The following is a 14,756-nucleotide window of genomic DNA, read 5'->3' as shown; positions in this document are numbered from 1 at the left end:
AGCTAACTAACCCCACAATTCAAAGACTCAAACTTTCCACAAGGTACTTATCCGGTTATAAGAGCAGTTTTGCCGTAGTACATCCTTTCTAGACTGCATTTTGGGGCTAATCATTTAAAACTGAATGCTACACTATATTGAAACTTACCTTTGGTGTTTGTTGAATAATTGGCTAAGTATGTAGATAATGTAGGGTCTTTGTTACTCATTAGTTTTGTTTTCAGAAACTTATATTAAAGAAACTTTTGTTGCACTGATAACTAATATACTTTATACTATAACTTAAATATTTTAATTTATGTACCAAAACATGCAAAACATGAAAGTAATTTGTCATAATACGGAGCCGAAGTCATGATGTCAGTTATTATGTCAGTGGCTAAACTGGTTGAAGTGTAAACACTGTTAGGAAGGATCCTTGTGTGGGATGGTTGCCTTCAGCATAATGCAGTTGATTTACTACTTCTCTAATTACCAAAAATACATAACGCATGTTAAAAACCACTACAATCGGATCACATACTGTCCTTTTCATATTCAAATGGGATTTTAACTGGAATAGTCAAGTTGAAGGGTTGCTGTGAACCAGCCCGAGGTAATTTGACATCAGACTTTGTCCCCCCCACTTGACTTCAGTTGTATTGCTTGATTATAATCTGGCCCTTCCCTTTGATGAAGGAGTTATCTAATTGGAAGACAGCCTGTGAATAGTGCTTTTCACACGCCCATGATGTATACACGACACTCACGAGGTGCTCGCGCGAGGGTAGTAACCTCTGCATTCCATGCTTTTATTTTTCTCTGGTATATTTGGAGGATTTATATCAGAAAAGGTAGAAAGAAGGACTTTTCACCGGGCGTCACAGGTCTCTCCCCAGAAATAGATTTTTCCTTCGTCAAAATCCCTCTTGTTATTTGCAGAAGGAACCTTCTTTGGTCTAGGGAATTGTTATTCTAAATGTCTTTGAAGGATTTGCGTAGTACTGTGGAAAAGTTGTTTTTTGCTTTGCTGGCTTTTAAGCCTTTACTATATACATTGGTTTTTGCATTGATGCACTTTCTATATACCATTAAGCCATCGATTACCAGAAAGAACTGATTTGTCTTTCTCTTTATATCAATAGGACTTAAATAATATGTACCATATATGTAGAGAGGAGCGTTGGGTTGGATGCATCTCTTTAAAGATACAGTAGTAGCTATAGTTTTTCCTACCTTCAAAGGCTAAGCTTTGTTTCTGTGGAGCACATGATTAACTATTACTGGAGCAATATTAACTATTAGTTGCTTTATGATGTTTCATGTTAATTACTCTATTGGTGAGAATCAAAATGAATTGTTGTCATTATCTGGCTATTCATATTCATTATCTTGAGAAACTGGTTGCCTTAAAAAAAATAGTTTGACAAAATCTAGTAATAGGGAAGATCTAATTTACTAGATTGTATGCATGACAGTCCTAGTGCACATCAAGAAACTTCGAGGAAAAGTTCAGATAAGCTATTTTTGAGAGCCCAGGAACTTTTGTTGGATGTAGTTAAGGAATATCATTAATTACCCCTCTTCAGAAAAGAAAATTATTCCGGCAGATCTTAAAGTTATAATATTTGTATTCTTTCTGTGAAATCTTGTTTGAATCCTTTGATATATCGGTAACTGTGGAGTGTGTAGTAAACTTATCGTAGACATTGCTAGCCAGCCCTCTATATTTCGAAACTGAATTTTTTGTTCTCTGATCAGGGTACCTCTGGAATTGGCTGTAGACAGCATGTTATAGAGGTAATAAAACTTAGTTCCTCCTCAGTTTGCCATTGTACAGAAAGTAATGAAAATGTTAAGATAATCTAACAATGAGATAATGATTTTGATTGTTGCCTATTAGCCTCAAGAGGAAATGGTTCATGAATTCATGCTCACTTCTGTCAGACTTTCTGATTTCGTTGCCATGCAGGGTAGACCTCAAACAGACCTGCCTTTGATTTAGCAAGATTGCCTACCTGGGTATTTTTCTTTCTAAACTTCCGTTGTGATGTAATTCAGTCTTGACTATTATTCAAGATGTATTTTATGGATAATTTGATTCCTTGTCTTCATATTCCATTGTGAGAACAGAAGAAGATTAGTTAATTTTCTGTTGGGGTTTTATTTTATTATGCAGTACAGTACAGTACTGTGGTGTTCTATTGTCTGATAAAAGCTCAGCCATTGTTTGGATACTTTAACTTCTTTACTGTTGCTGTGTTATATGTGGCATTTCATTTCATCTAACCAATTTATCCTTGCTTGTTTTGCTATATTGTTTTGTAGTACTGTCAGGGCTTTTCACTTTAGTTTCTCGATCTATGCAGAAAACAAGTCTTGTTAAATACACCAGTCTGTCACATATGTATTAAGGGCTTGAAGATAATAAATTTTTAAAGTTAAGATAGCCGTTGAGAATACTTTTCTGTCCTCTCCAATTTCATATATTTTTCAATTTAGTGCTGCCATGGTTCATACAGAACAGTTTGGTAGTTGGCAATGAGAGTCCCAGAAAGTTACAGAATCAATTACAAAGTTTATATTGATATTACGAGTACTAAACCTATACTTTTTAAGGTCTACTGTATGCCTCGCATGGCGATTAGGTTTGGGGTTTGTACTTAATTTCTTTTGTTTAAAAATCTGAGGACTTTGTTAATAATGGTATAACTGATTGGAGTTGCATTGCCACCTGATGTTGTTCACCGTATGAAAATATGATAGTGGCAAATGATGCAGATTGATTGTGGTTTTCTATTTTATATCTTAAGGTCAAGAGCACTCTTCAAGATGTGAGCTTTGGGAAAGTATTGAAATATATTTTGCATGAAAGATAATGATTATTCACAGCACTTGATAATACAGGAAGTCCTTAGGTTACAATGGTATAAAGTTACGACAATTCACCATTACGAATGGGCTCCCTTAAAGGACTTGAAAAATCAGCGTAACCCTGTTTTGTGCAACTGTTTTTGGTTCGTTAATACAAACTACTTGCCAATGTGAAGAGCAGCTCATGCTGTTGCCTGCCATCGCTCTAGCATTGGTTTGCCATCTTAACTTTCGATGTACTTTCGGGATTTTGCTGTTGCTCTCTTTAGGTTATTTCTGTCCCCTAGCTTGCTCTGCATTATTTCTCGAAAGCTTAAGAGAGAGACTTTTGCTGGCCACTCATTCGAGAAGTTGAAAGTCATTATGAAGGAAATTAAAGTGAACATAGTTACTGTGGCTGCATACGTTTACTCAGTGATTTTTATGTTACTAACAATACTTTTATTATTCTTTTGATTTTCTAACCCATTGAAGTAGAAGATGGGATAAATATTATTACAGGGTTACTGTAGATGTCCGATTCCCTACAGTACTGCTGAAGAGATGATGCCTCAGATATTGTCATGCACTTCAAGATTGGTGCGTAGAACTTCATACGAAATTGGTTAGTGGTCGTTGTGTGAAATATGTACTTAGTGAATCTTAAATTGTATACATATTGTACAGAACAGTATTACACTACAGATACAGTAGTGTATTAACTACGTACTCTACTCGGCAATACTGTACAGTATATAAATGTGGGCTACATGTACAGTGAGTGATATTACTGTACATACATTTCAGTGATGTACACTACAGTATCAGTGAGTGTTATACTGTACAGTATTACTAGATAGGAATAAGTCTTTTGTTTTTAAGTGTACAGTATGATGTCTACTCCAAAATTATAGTTATGGACAGGCAATGACTAGGCACCATAGCATTATGGACTGTGCACCGTATATTTAATTACAAACTACCACTTGTGTGATAGAAACTAAAAAACAATACTCAAGTGTGTGAATTATTTGCTCGGACACCAGTGAATTATCTGCTCGGCCACCAGCTCATAGGCATTGTGCAGCAATTTGATAGGAGATAACCCACCCTAAGGCATCAAGCAATCGCACCAGGGCATAAACCAATCGCCCCTTTCTCTGATACCTAACCCTTGAGAGGAATGGGGTCTGACTGTAATTTATGAACTAGATTTTTTTTCTATTTTTCTTTTAAGTACATTATACGTATACCGGTACAATGTATGTATGTACGTACAGTATGTTATGTATATAAATCCAACTTCCGATATATAGACTTCCTAACTGATCTCGTTTGTAAACCCAAGGACCTCCTGTAATACTATTTCTGCAAGAAAGTTGAACACTTTATGGTAGCTTATTTGGAATCATTGATATTGTTACATCCAAATTTTGTTTTAATTTTCCAAGGTCAAAATATGTAATGTAATTGCAGTTTTCTAAGGATGTATGCGATTCTTTTGGGCCAAGAAATTGATATTGATATTCTTTGAACATATTACATTGGTGTATAGTGGTCTACTGTGGATCATAAAGTTTTCATTATATCTTTTTGCAAGTTTCATTATAATTTTTTTTGGGGGGGGGGGGGGGTGGATAATACACACTTGTTACTTATACCATATATACAGTAATGTGTATTAAAGAATATTTTCTTAAATAGATACTTGCCCAGTGAGAGTGTGGCGGTTATATCCATGTAGAGTGTGGCGGTTATATCCATGTAATGTTGCCAGTCTAGACAGTTATTTGGTTTAAAGGTAAGGAAACTTTTTTATAATCTATTGTTGCAAGGTATAAAACTGGGTAGATTATTCGATATTTGTGGTTATTGTTAATGCACTCTGTAAGCAAGCATATACAGCTGCGTCATCACTTAATTGCTTTCATATTTTAAATTTGTAATCTTAGTTGCTGAATGCTTACACTGTTAGTTTTTCAACCTTTATATGAAGGATTGTGCTTTAGTGGACTGTATACAAAGTAAAATTCCTTTTGGTTCAAGAATTTGTAGGTTTTTATCAATTATTTTGGGTAAAATTTCATTTCAACATTGGAAGTATTATTTTTCAATAACAGTATTTCCAAATGTATTGTGAAGTATGATAATATTTCCAAATGTATTGTGAAGTATGATAATTATTACATTAAAATTTTCATGGTCAATGTTATAAAATATTTTTCAGGAAATGGACATACAGAAGAAGTCTGTGTAATGCATATATTGGGTAAAAAAAAAAGCAAATGAATAAAGAGGAGTCAATAAGCAGCAATTTGGGGGTAAAGATACCAAGCATAATACAGGTAAGAATTTATTTTAAATCAAGAGAATCTCCATGATTCTATGTAACAGTTTAATCTAAGAACAAATATTCAGACTTATAAACTTTGTATTTGTACTTAAAATACAGAATTAAAAGCAATCTTCATATGTTACATTTATATGAAATTATTTTTTGCAATTCTTTAAATTGTAATCCCATTATTGATTATGTTAGCAATATATTATATTCATTATCATTTTAGTTTATTTTTCTTGGGTCATCTATTTTATTATCCTACCATAGTTTGTCGTATTCATTTTCTTTGCCCTAGTGCAAAATTAATCTAATCCTTCTTGTGAAAATCTCCTTGTTAGGTTTGTCTAGTCTAACGTTAGATTTCTTTAACTGTTGTTGCTTTTCTAATTTAACTGTGCTTTTCAAAATGTCGCAAATGATGTGATTTTGCTGCTACTATTGCAATGTTCTTTTACTCTTCCCTGGCTACATAACCTTTCTACAGCTTTTCAAATGATATCTGCTGTTTTTTTTTAAATGACCAGCATTTCACACTGTTTATTCCTGCTTTACCAGTTTCTATTCCCTGCTGCTGTTAATGCTTTTCAAATGTTCTGCTACTTCTGATTCTTTTCCAATGGCCTGTTGCTTTTTAGAGCCTGTTATTTGATAAAGAATAGTTTGCGTTTTTTGCTGCCTAGCAACCTGCTGGTGCTGCTTTTCAAACAGCTTGCTGCAATTCCTTTGATTGTATATTGCTTCTTTTCAAACAGAAAGCCTGCTGTTCAAATGACCTACTGCTGCTGCTATCTGTTTCTCAGCTATTGCCACTTCTCAATTGACTGGATGGTTATTTCTGCATTTCAAATGGCCTGCTTTACAGCTGTTGCTGTATTTCAACTGTCCTGCTGCTGCAACTCTAGCTGCTTTTCAACTGGCCTGCTGCTGCTGCTGCTACTCGAGCTGCTTTTCAACTGGACTGCTACTGCCGCTACTCGAGCTGCTTTTCAACTGGACTGCTGCTACGCAAGTTGCCTTTCGAGCTGCTTTTCAACTGGGCTTCTGCTGTTACTCGAGCTGCTTTTGAACTGGACTGCTGCTACTGCCACTCCTCAAGCTGCTTTTCAACTGGACTGCTGCTGCTGCTGCTACTCGAGCTGCTTATCAACTGGACTGCTGCTGCTGCTGCTACTCGAGCTGCTTATCAACAGGACTGCTGCTACTCGAGCTGCTTTTCAACTGGACTGCTGCTGCTACTCAAGCTGCTTATCAACTGGAATGCTGCTGCTACTCGAGCTACTTATCAACTGGACTGCTGCTGCTACTCGAGCTGCTTATCAACTGGACTGCTGCTGCTACTCGAGCTGCTTATCAACTGGAATGCTGCTGCTACTCAAGCTACTTATCAACTGGACTGCTGCTGCTACTCAAGCTGCTTATCAACTGGAATGCTGCTGCTACTCGAGCTACTTATCAACTGGACTGCTGCTGCTACTCAAGCTGCTTATCAACTGGAATGCTGCTGCTACTCAAGCTACTTATCAACTGGACTGCTGCTGCTACTCGAGCTGCTTATCAACTGGAATGCTGCTGCTGCTGCTACTCAAGCTACTTATCAACTGGACTGCTGCTGCTACTCGAGCTGCTTATCAACTGGACTGCTGCTGCTACTCGAGCTGTTTATCAACTGGAATGCTGCTGCTGCTGCTACTCAAGCTACTTATCAACTGGACTGCTGCTGCTACTCGAGCTGTTTATCAACTGGAATGCTGCTGCTGCTGCTACTCAAGCTACTTATCAACTGGACTGCTGCTGCTATTCGAGCTGATTATCAACTGGACTGCTGCTGCTTATCAACTGGACTGCTGCTGCTACTCGAGCTGCTTATCAACTGGACTGCTGCTGCTACTCGAGCTGCTTATCAACTGGACTGCTGCTGCTACTCGAGCTGCTTTTCAACTGGACTGCTGCTGCTACTTTAGCTGCTGCTACTACTCGAGCTGCTTTTCAACTGGACTGTTGCTACTACTCGAGCTGCTTTTCAACTGGACTGCTGCTACTACTCGAGCTGCTTATCAACTGGACTGCTGCTGCTACTACTCGAGCTGCTTATCAACTGGACTGCTGCTGCTACTACTCGAGCTGCTTATCAACTGGACTGCTGCTGCTACTACTCGAGCTGCTTATCAACTGGACTGCTGCTGCTACTACTCGAGCTGCTTTTCAACTGGACTGCTGCTGCTACTACTCGAGCTGCTTATCAACTGGACTGCTGCTGCTACTACTCGAGCTGCTTTTTAACTGGACTGCTGCTGCTACTACTTGAGCTGCTTATCAACTGGAATGCTGCTGCTGCTACTCGAGCTGCTTTTCAACTGGAATGCTGCAGCTGCTGCTACTCGAGCTGCTTTTCAACTGGAATGCTGCAGCTGCTGCTACTCGAGCTGCTTTTCAACTGGAATGCTGCAGCTGCTGCTACTCGAGCTGCTTTTCAACTGGAATGCTGCAGCTGCTGCTACTCGAGCTGCTTATCAACTTGACTGCTGCTGCTACTCGAGCTGCTTATCAACTGGACTGCTGCTGCTTATCAACTGGACTGCTGCTGCTACTCGAGCTGCTTCTACTCGAGCTGCTTATCAACTGGACTGCTGCTGCTACTCGAGCTGCTTATCAACTGGACTGCTGCTGCTACTCGAGCTGCTTTTCAACTGGACTGCTGCTGCTACTCGAGCTGCTTTAACTGGACTGCTGCTGCTACTTGAGCTGCTGCTACTACTCGAGCTGCTTATCAACTGGGCTGCTGCTGCTACTCGAGCTGCTTATCAACTGGACTGCTGCTGCTACTCGAGCTGCTTTTCAACTGGACTGCTGCTGCTACTCGAGCTGCTTTTCAACTGAACTGCTGCTACTACTCTAGTTGCTTTTCAACTGGACTGCTGCTACAACTCGAGCTGCTTATCTGGACTGCTGCTGCTACTCGAGCTGCTTATCAACTGGACTGCTGGTGCTACTCGAGCTGCTTATCAACTGGACTGCTGCTGCTACTCTAGCTGCTTATCAACTGGACTGCTGCTGCTACTCGAGCTGCTTTTCAACTGGACTGCTGCTGCTACTTGAGTTGCTGCTACTACTCAAGCTGCTTTTCAACTGGACTGCTGCTACTACTCGAGCTGCTTTTCAACTGGACTGCTGCTACTACTCGAGCTGCTTTTCAACTGGACTGCTGCTACTACTCGAGCTACTTATCTGGACTGCTGATGCGTCTGCTTTTCAACTGGACTGCTGCTGCTGCTACTAGAGCTGCTTTTCAACTAGATTGTTGCTGCTATTATTCGAGCTGCTTTTCAACTGTGCTGCTGTTACTCGAGCTCCTTTTCAACTGGACTGCTGCTGCTGCTACTCAAGCTGCTTTTCAACAGGACTGCTGCTGCTGTTATTCAAGCTGCTTTTCTACTGGAATGCTGCTGCTGCTGCTACTCGAGCTGCTTTTCAACTGGACTGCTGCTGCTGCTGCTACTCGAGCTGCTTTTCAACTGGACTGCTGCTGCTGCTACTCGAGCTGCTTTTCAACTGGACTGCTGCTGCTGCTACAGCTCCTTTTCATCTGGACTGCTGCTGCTGTTACTCAAGCTGCTTTACAACAGGACTGTTGCTGCATTTATTCAAGCTGCTTTTCAACTGGAATGCTGCTGCTGCTGCTACTCGAGCTGCTTTTCAACTGGACTGCTGCTGCTGCTACTTGAGCTGCTTTTCAACTGGACTGCTGCTGCTGCTACTCAAGCTGCTTTTCAACTGGACTGCTGCTGCTGCTACATGAGCTGCTTTTCAACTGGGCTGCTGCTGCTGCTACATGAGCTGCTTTTCAACTGGGCTGCTGCTGCTGCTACACGAGCTGCTTTTCAACTGGGCTGCTGCTGCTGCTACACGAGCTGCTTTTCAACTGGACTGCTGCGACTACTCGAGCTGCTTATCAACTGGACTGCTGCTGCTACTTGAGCTGCTTTTCAACTCGACTGCTGATGCTTTTCAACTCGACTGCTGATGCTAATGCTTATCAACTGGACTGCTGCTGCTACTCGAGCTGCTTTTCAACTGGACTGCTGCTGCTACTTGAGCTGCTGCTACTACTCTAGCTGCTTTTCAACTAGACTGCTGCTACTACTTGAGCTGCTTTTCAATTGGACTGCTGCTACTACTCGAGCTGCTTTTCAACTGGACTGCTGCTGCTGCTGCTGCTGCTACTCGAGCTGCTTTTCAACTGGACTGCTGCTGCTACTCGAGCTCCTTTTCATCTGGACTGCTGCTGCTGTTACTCAAGCTGCTTTACAACAGGACTGTTGCTGCATTTATTCAAGCTGCTTTTCAACTGGAATGCTGCTGCTGCTGCTACTCGAGCTGCTTTTCAACTGGACTGCTGCTGCTGCTACTCGAGCTGCTTTTCAACTGGAATGCTGCAGCTGCTGCTACTCGAGCTGCTTTTCAACTGGAATGCTGCAGCTGCTGCTACTCGAGCTGCTTTTCAACTGGAATGCTGCAGCTGCTGCTACTCGAGCTGCTTTTCAACTGGAATGCTGCAGCTGCTGCTACTCGAGCTGCTTATCAACTTGACTGCTGCTGCTACTCGAGCTGCTTATCAACTGGACTGCTGCTGCTTATCAACTGGACTGCTGCTGCTACTCGAGCTGCTTCTACTCGAGCTGCTTATCAACTGGACTGCTGCTGCTACTCGAGCTGCTTATCAACTGGACTGCTGCTGCTACTCGAGCTGCTTTTCAACTGGACTGCTGCTGCTACTCGAGCTGCTTTAACTGGACTGCTGCTGCTACTTGAGCTGCTGCTACTACTCGAGCTGCTTATCAACTGGGCTGCTGCTGCTACTCGAGCTGCTTATCAACTGGACTGCTGCTGCTACTCGAGCTGCTTTTCAACTGGACTGCTGCTGCTACTCGAGCTGCTTTTCAACTGAACTGCTGCTACTACTCTAGTTGCTTTTCAACTGGACTGCTGCTACAACTCGAGCTGCTTATCTGGACTGCTGCTGCTACTCGAGCTGCTTATCAACTGGACTGCTGGTGCTACTCGAGCTGCTTATCAACTGGACTGCTGCTGCTACTCTAGCTGCTTATCAACTGGACTGCTGCTGCTACTCGAGCTGCTTTTCAACTGGACTGCTGCTGCTACTTGAGTTGCTGCTACTACTCAAGCTGCTTTTCAACTGGACTGCTGCTACTACTCGAGCTGCTTTTCAACTGGACTGCTGCTACTACTCGAGCTGCTTTTCAACTGGACTGCTGCTACTACTCGAGCTACTTATCTGGACTGCTGATGCGTCTGCTTTTCAACTGGACTGCTGCTGCTGCTACTAGAGCTGCTTTTCAACTAGATTGTTGCTGCTATTATTCGAGCTGCTTTTCAACTGTGCTGCTGTTACTCGAGCTCCTTTTCAACTGGACTGCTGCTGCTGCTACTCAAGCTGCTTTTCAACAGGACTGCTGCTGCTGTTATTCAAGCTGCTTTTCTACTGGAATGCTGCTGCTGCTGCTACTCGAGCTGCTTTTCAACTGGACTGCTGCTGCTGCTGCTACTCGAGCTGCTTTTCAACTGGACTGCTGCTGCTGCTACTCGAGCTGCTTTTCAACTGGACTGCTGCTGCTGCTACAGCTCCTTTTCATCTGGACTGCTGCTGCTGTTACTCAAGCTGCTTTACAACAGGACTGTTGCTGCATTTATTCAAGCTGCTTTTCAACTGGAATGCTGCTGCTGCTGCTACTCGAGCTGCTTTTCAACTGGACTGCTGCTGCTGCTACTCGAGCTGCTTTTCAACTGGACTGCTGCTGCTGCTACTCAAGCTGCTTTTCAACTGGACTGCTGCTGCTGCTACATGAGCTGCTTTTCAACTGGGCTGCTGCTGCTGCTACATGAGCTGCTTTTCAACTGGGCTGCTGCTGCTGCTACACGAGCTGCTTTTCAACTGGGCTGCTGCTGCTGCTACACGAGCTGCTTTTCAACTGGACTGCTGCGACCACTCGAGCTGCTTATCAACTGGACTGCTGCTGCTACTTGAGCTGCTTTTCAACTCGACTGCTGATGCTTTTCAACTCGACTGCTGATGCTAATGCTTATCAACTGGACTGCTGCTGCTACTCGAGCTGCTTTTCAACTGGACTGCTGCTGCTACTTGAGCTGCTGCTACTACTCTAGCTGCTTTTCAACTAGACTGCTGCTACTACTTGAGCTGCTTTTCAATTGGACTGCTGCTACTACTCGAGCTGCTTTTCAACTGGACTGCTGCTGCTGCTGCTGCTGCTACTCGAGCTGCTTTTCAACTGGACTGCTGCTGCTACTCGAGCTCCTTTTCATCTGGACTGCTGCTGCTGTTACTCAAGCTGCTTTACAACAGGACTGTTGCTGCATTTATTCAAGCTGCTTTTCAACTGGAATGCTGCTGCTGCTGCTACTCGAGCTGCTTTTCAACTGGACTGCTGCTGCTGCTACTCAAGCTGCTTTTCAACTGGACTGCTGCTGCTGCTACACGAGCTGCTTTTCAACTGGGCTGCTGCTGCTGCTACACGAGCTGCTTTTCAACTGGGCTGCTGCTGCTAATGCTTTTCAACTGGACTGCTGCTGCTGCTGCTACTCGAGCTGCTTATCTGGACTGCTGATGCTGCTCAAGTTGCTTATCTGGACAGCTGATGCTACTGCTTTTCAACTGGACTGCTGCTGCTGCTACTAGAGCTGCTTTTCAACTGGACTGCTCCTGGAGCTGCTTTTCAACTAGATTGCTGCTGCTTTTCAACTGGACTGCTGCTGCTGCTACTCTAGCTCCTTTTCAACAGGACTGCTGCTGCTGCTACTCAAGCTGCTTTTCAACAGGACTGCTGCTGCTGTTATTCAAGCTGCTTTTCAACTGGAATGCTGCTGCTGCTACTCGAGCTGCTTTTCAACTGGGCTGCTGCTGCTGCTACTCGAGCTGCTTTTCAACTGGGCTGCTGCTGCTGCTACTCGAGCTGCTTTTCAACTGGGCTGCTGCTGCTGCTACATGAGCCGCTATTCAACTGGTCTGCTGCTGCTGCTACACGAGCTGCTTTTCAACTGGACTGCTGCTGCTAATGCTTTTCAACTGGACTGCTGCGACTACTCGAGCTGCTTATCAACTGGACTGCTGCTGCTACTCGAGCTGCTTATCAACTGGACTGCTGCTGCTACTCGAGCTGCTTTTCAACTGGGCTGCTGCTGCTGCTACATGAGCTGCTATTCAACTGGTCTGCTGCTGCTGCTACACGAGCTGCTTTTCAACTGGACTGCTGCTGCTAATGCTTTTCAACTGGACTGCTGCTGCTACTCGAGCTGCTTATCAACTGGACTGCTGCTGCTACTCGAGCTGCTTATCAACTGGACTGCTGCTGCTACTCGAGCTGCTTATCAACTGGTCTGCTGCTGCTGCTACATGAGCTGCTATTCAACTGGTCTGCTGCTGCTGCTACACGAGCTGCTTTTCAACTGTACTGCTGCGACTACTCGAGCTGCTTATCAACTGGACTGCTGCTGCTACTCGAGCTGCTTATCAACTGGACTGCTGCTGCTACTCGAGCTGCTTTTCAACTGGGCTGCTGCTGCTGCTACATGAGCTGCTATTCAACTGGTCTGCTGCTGCTGCTACATGAGCTGCTTTTCAACTGGACTGCTGCTGCTAATGCTTTTCAACTGGACTGCTGCTGCTACTCGAGCTGCTTATCAACTGGACTGCTGTTGCTACTCGAGCTGCTTATCAACTGGACTGCTGCTGCTACTCGAGCTGCTTATCAACTGGTCTGCTGCTGCTACTCGAGCTGCTTATCAACTGGACTAGTTGCTGCTACTCGAGCTGCTTATCAACTGGACTAGTTGCTGCTACTCGAGCTGCTTATCAACTGGACTAGTTGCTGCTACTACTCGAGCTGCTTTTCAACTGGACTGCTGATGCTGTTCTTGCTTATCTGGACTGCTGATGCTGCTGCTTTTCAACTAGACTGCTGCTGCTGCTACTAGAGCTGCTTTTCAACTGGACTGCTACTGGAGCTGCTTTTCAACTAGATTGCTGCTGCTATTATTCGAGCTGCTTTTCAACTTGACTGCTGCTGCTGCTACTCGAGCTCCTTTTCATCTGGACTGCTGCTGCTGTTACTCAAGCTGCTTTACAACAGGACTGTTGCTGCATTTATTCAAGCTGCTTTTCAACTGGAATGCTGCTGCTGCTACTCGAGCTGCTTTTCAACTGGACTGCTGCTGCTGCTACTCAAGCTGCTTTTCAACTGGACTGCTGCTGCTGCTACTCAAGCTGCTTTTCAACTGGACTGCTGCTGCTGCTACACGAGCTGCTTTTCAACTGGGCTGCTGCTGCTGCTACACGAGCTGCTTTTCAACTGGGCTGCTGCTGCTAATGCTTTTCAACTGGACTGCTGCGACTACTCGAGCTGCTTATCAACTGGACTGCTGCTGCTACTCGAGCTGCTTTTCAACTGGACTGCTACTGCTACTCGAGCTGCTTTTCAACTTTGATGCTAATGCTTTTCAACTGTACTGCTGCTACTACTCGAGCTGCTTATCAACTGGACTGCTGCTGCTACTCAAGCTGCTTTTCAACTGGACTGCTGCTGCTACTCTAGCTGCTTTTCAACTGGACTGCTGCTGCTGCTCGAGCTGCTTTTCAACTTGAATGCTGATGCTAATGCTTTTCAACTGGACTACTACTGCTACTCGAGCTGCTTTTCAACGGGAGTGGTGCGACTGCTGCTGCTAATGCTTTTCAACTGGACTGGACTGTTGCTACTCGAGCTGCTTTTCAACTGGACTGCTGCTGCTTGCCGCTACTCGACCTGTTTTTCAACTGAACTGGACTGCTGCTGCTACTTGGTGCTCTTAAACTGTGACCTGCTGCTGCTGAAGCTACTTGCTGCATCTCAACTGTCCTGCTGCTACTTGATTCTCTTCAACTGTGACCTGCTGCTGCCGAAGCTACTTGCTGCTTTTCAAATGGTCTGTTGCTACTTGCTGTTCTTCAAATAGCAAGCTGCTACTTCATTCTCTTCAAATGGGCTCCTGATTTTCAAAGATTCCTCCTGCTACTTACAACTTTCCACAGTCTGCTGATGCTACTTGATGCTTTTCACATGACCTGCTGATGATAATTGCTGCATTTCATGTAGCCTGCCACTGATGTGGCTTTATAATAAAGTCTGGTAATGCTACTAGCTGTGTTTCACATGACCAGCTGCTTTTTTTCAAAATGGCCAGTCATTCGCCAATTACGGGTACTCTATTTTCAATTGATTGCTCCGTTTTAAAGTATTCTGCTGCTTTCAAAAATCGCCTGGTGCTGTTATAGCTTCACTGGTTTTCAAACAGCCTGCTACTCACTGCTTTTTAAGGGGCCAGCTGCTTCTTGCTGCTTTGCAAATCCTGCTGCAACGACTTCTGCTTCCATTTGTCAAAAGTCCATTTGCTTGCTGCTTTTGTTTCTGTTATTGATGCTTTTCGAAAGGTCTGCTACTTAAGTGTTTCTTTTTCCTGTTGCTGCTTTTTATATGGCAGACTGTTTTTCAAATGACTTGTTGCTTCTGCTAGC

Source organism: Palaemon carinicauda, chromosome 17 (genome assembly GCF_036898095.1).
Source record: "Palaemon carinicauda isolate YSFRI2023 chromosome 17, ASM3689809v2, whole genome shotgun sequence".
Classification (NCBI taxonomy): Eukaryota; Metazoa; Arthropoda; class Malacostraca; order Decapoda; family Palaemonidae; genus Palaemon; species Palaemon carinicauda.
The sequence above is the reverse complement of the archived record's forward strand: the minus strand, read 5'-3'. Positions refer to the sequence as shown.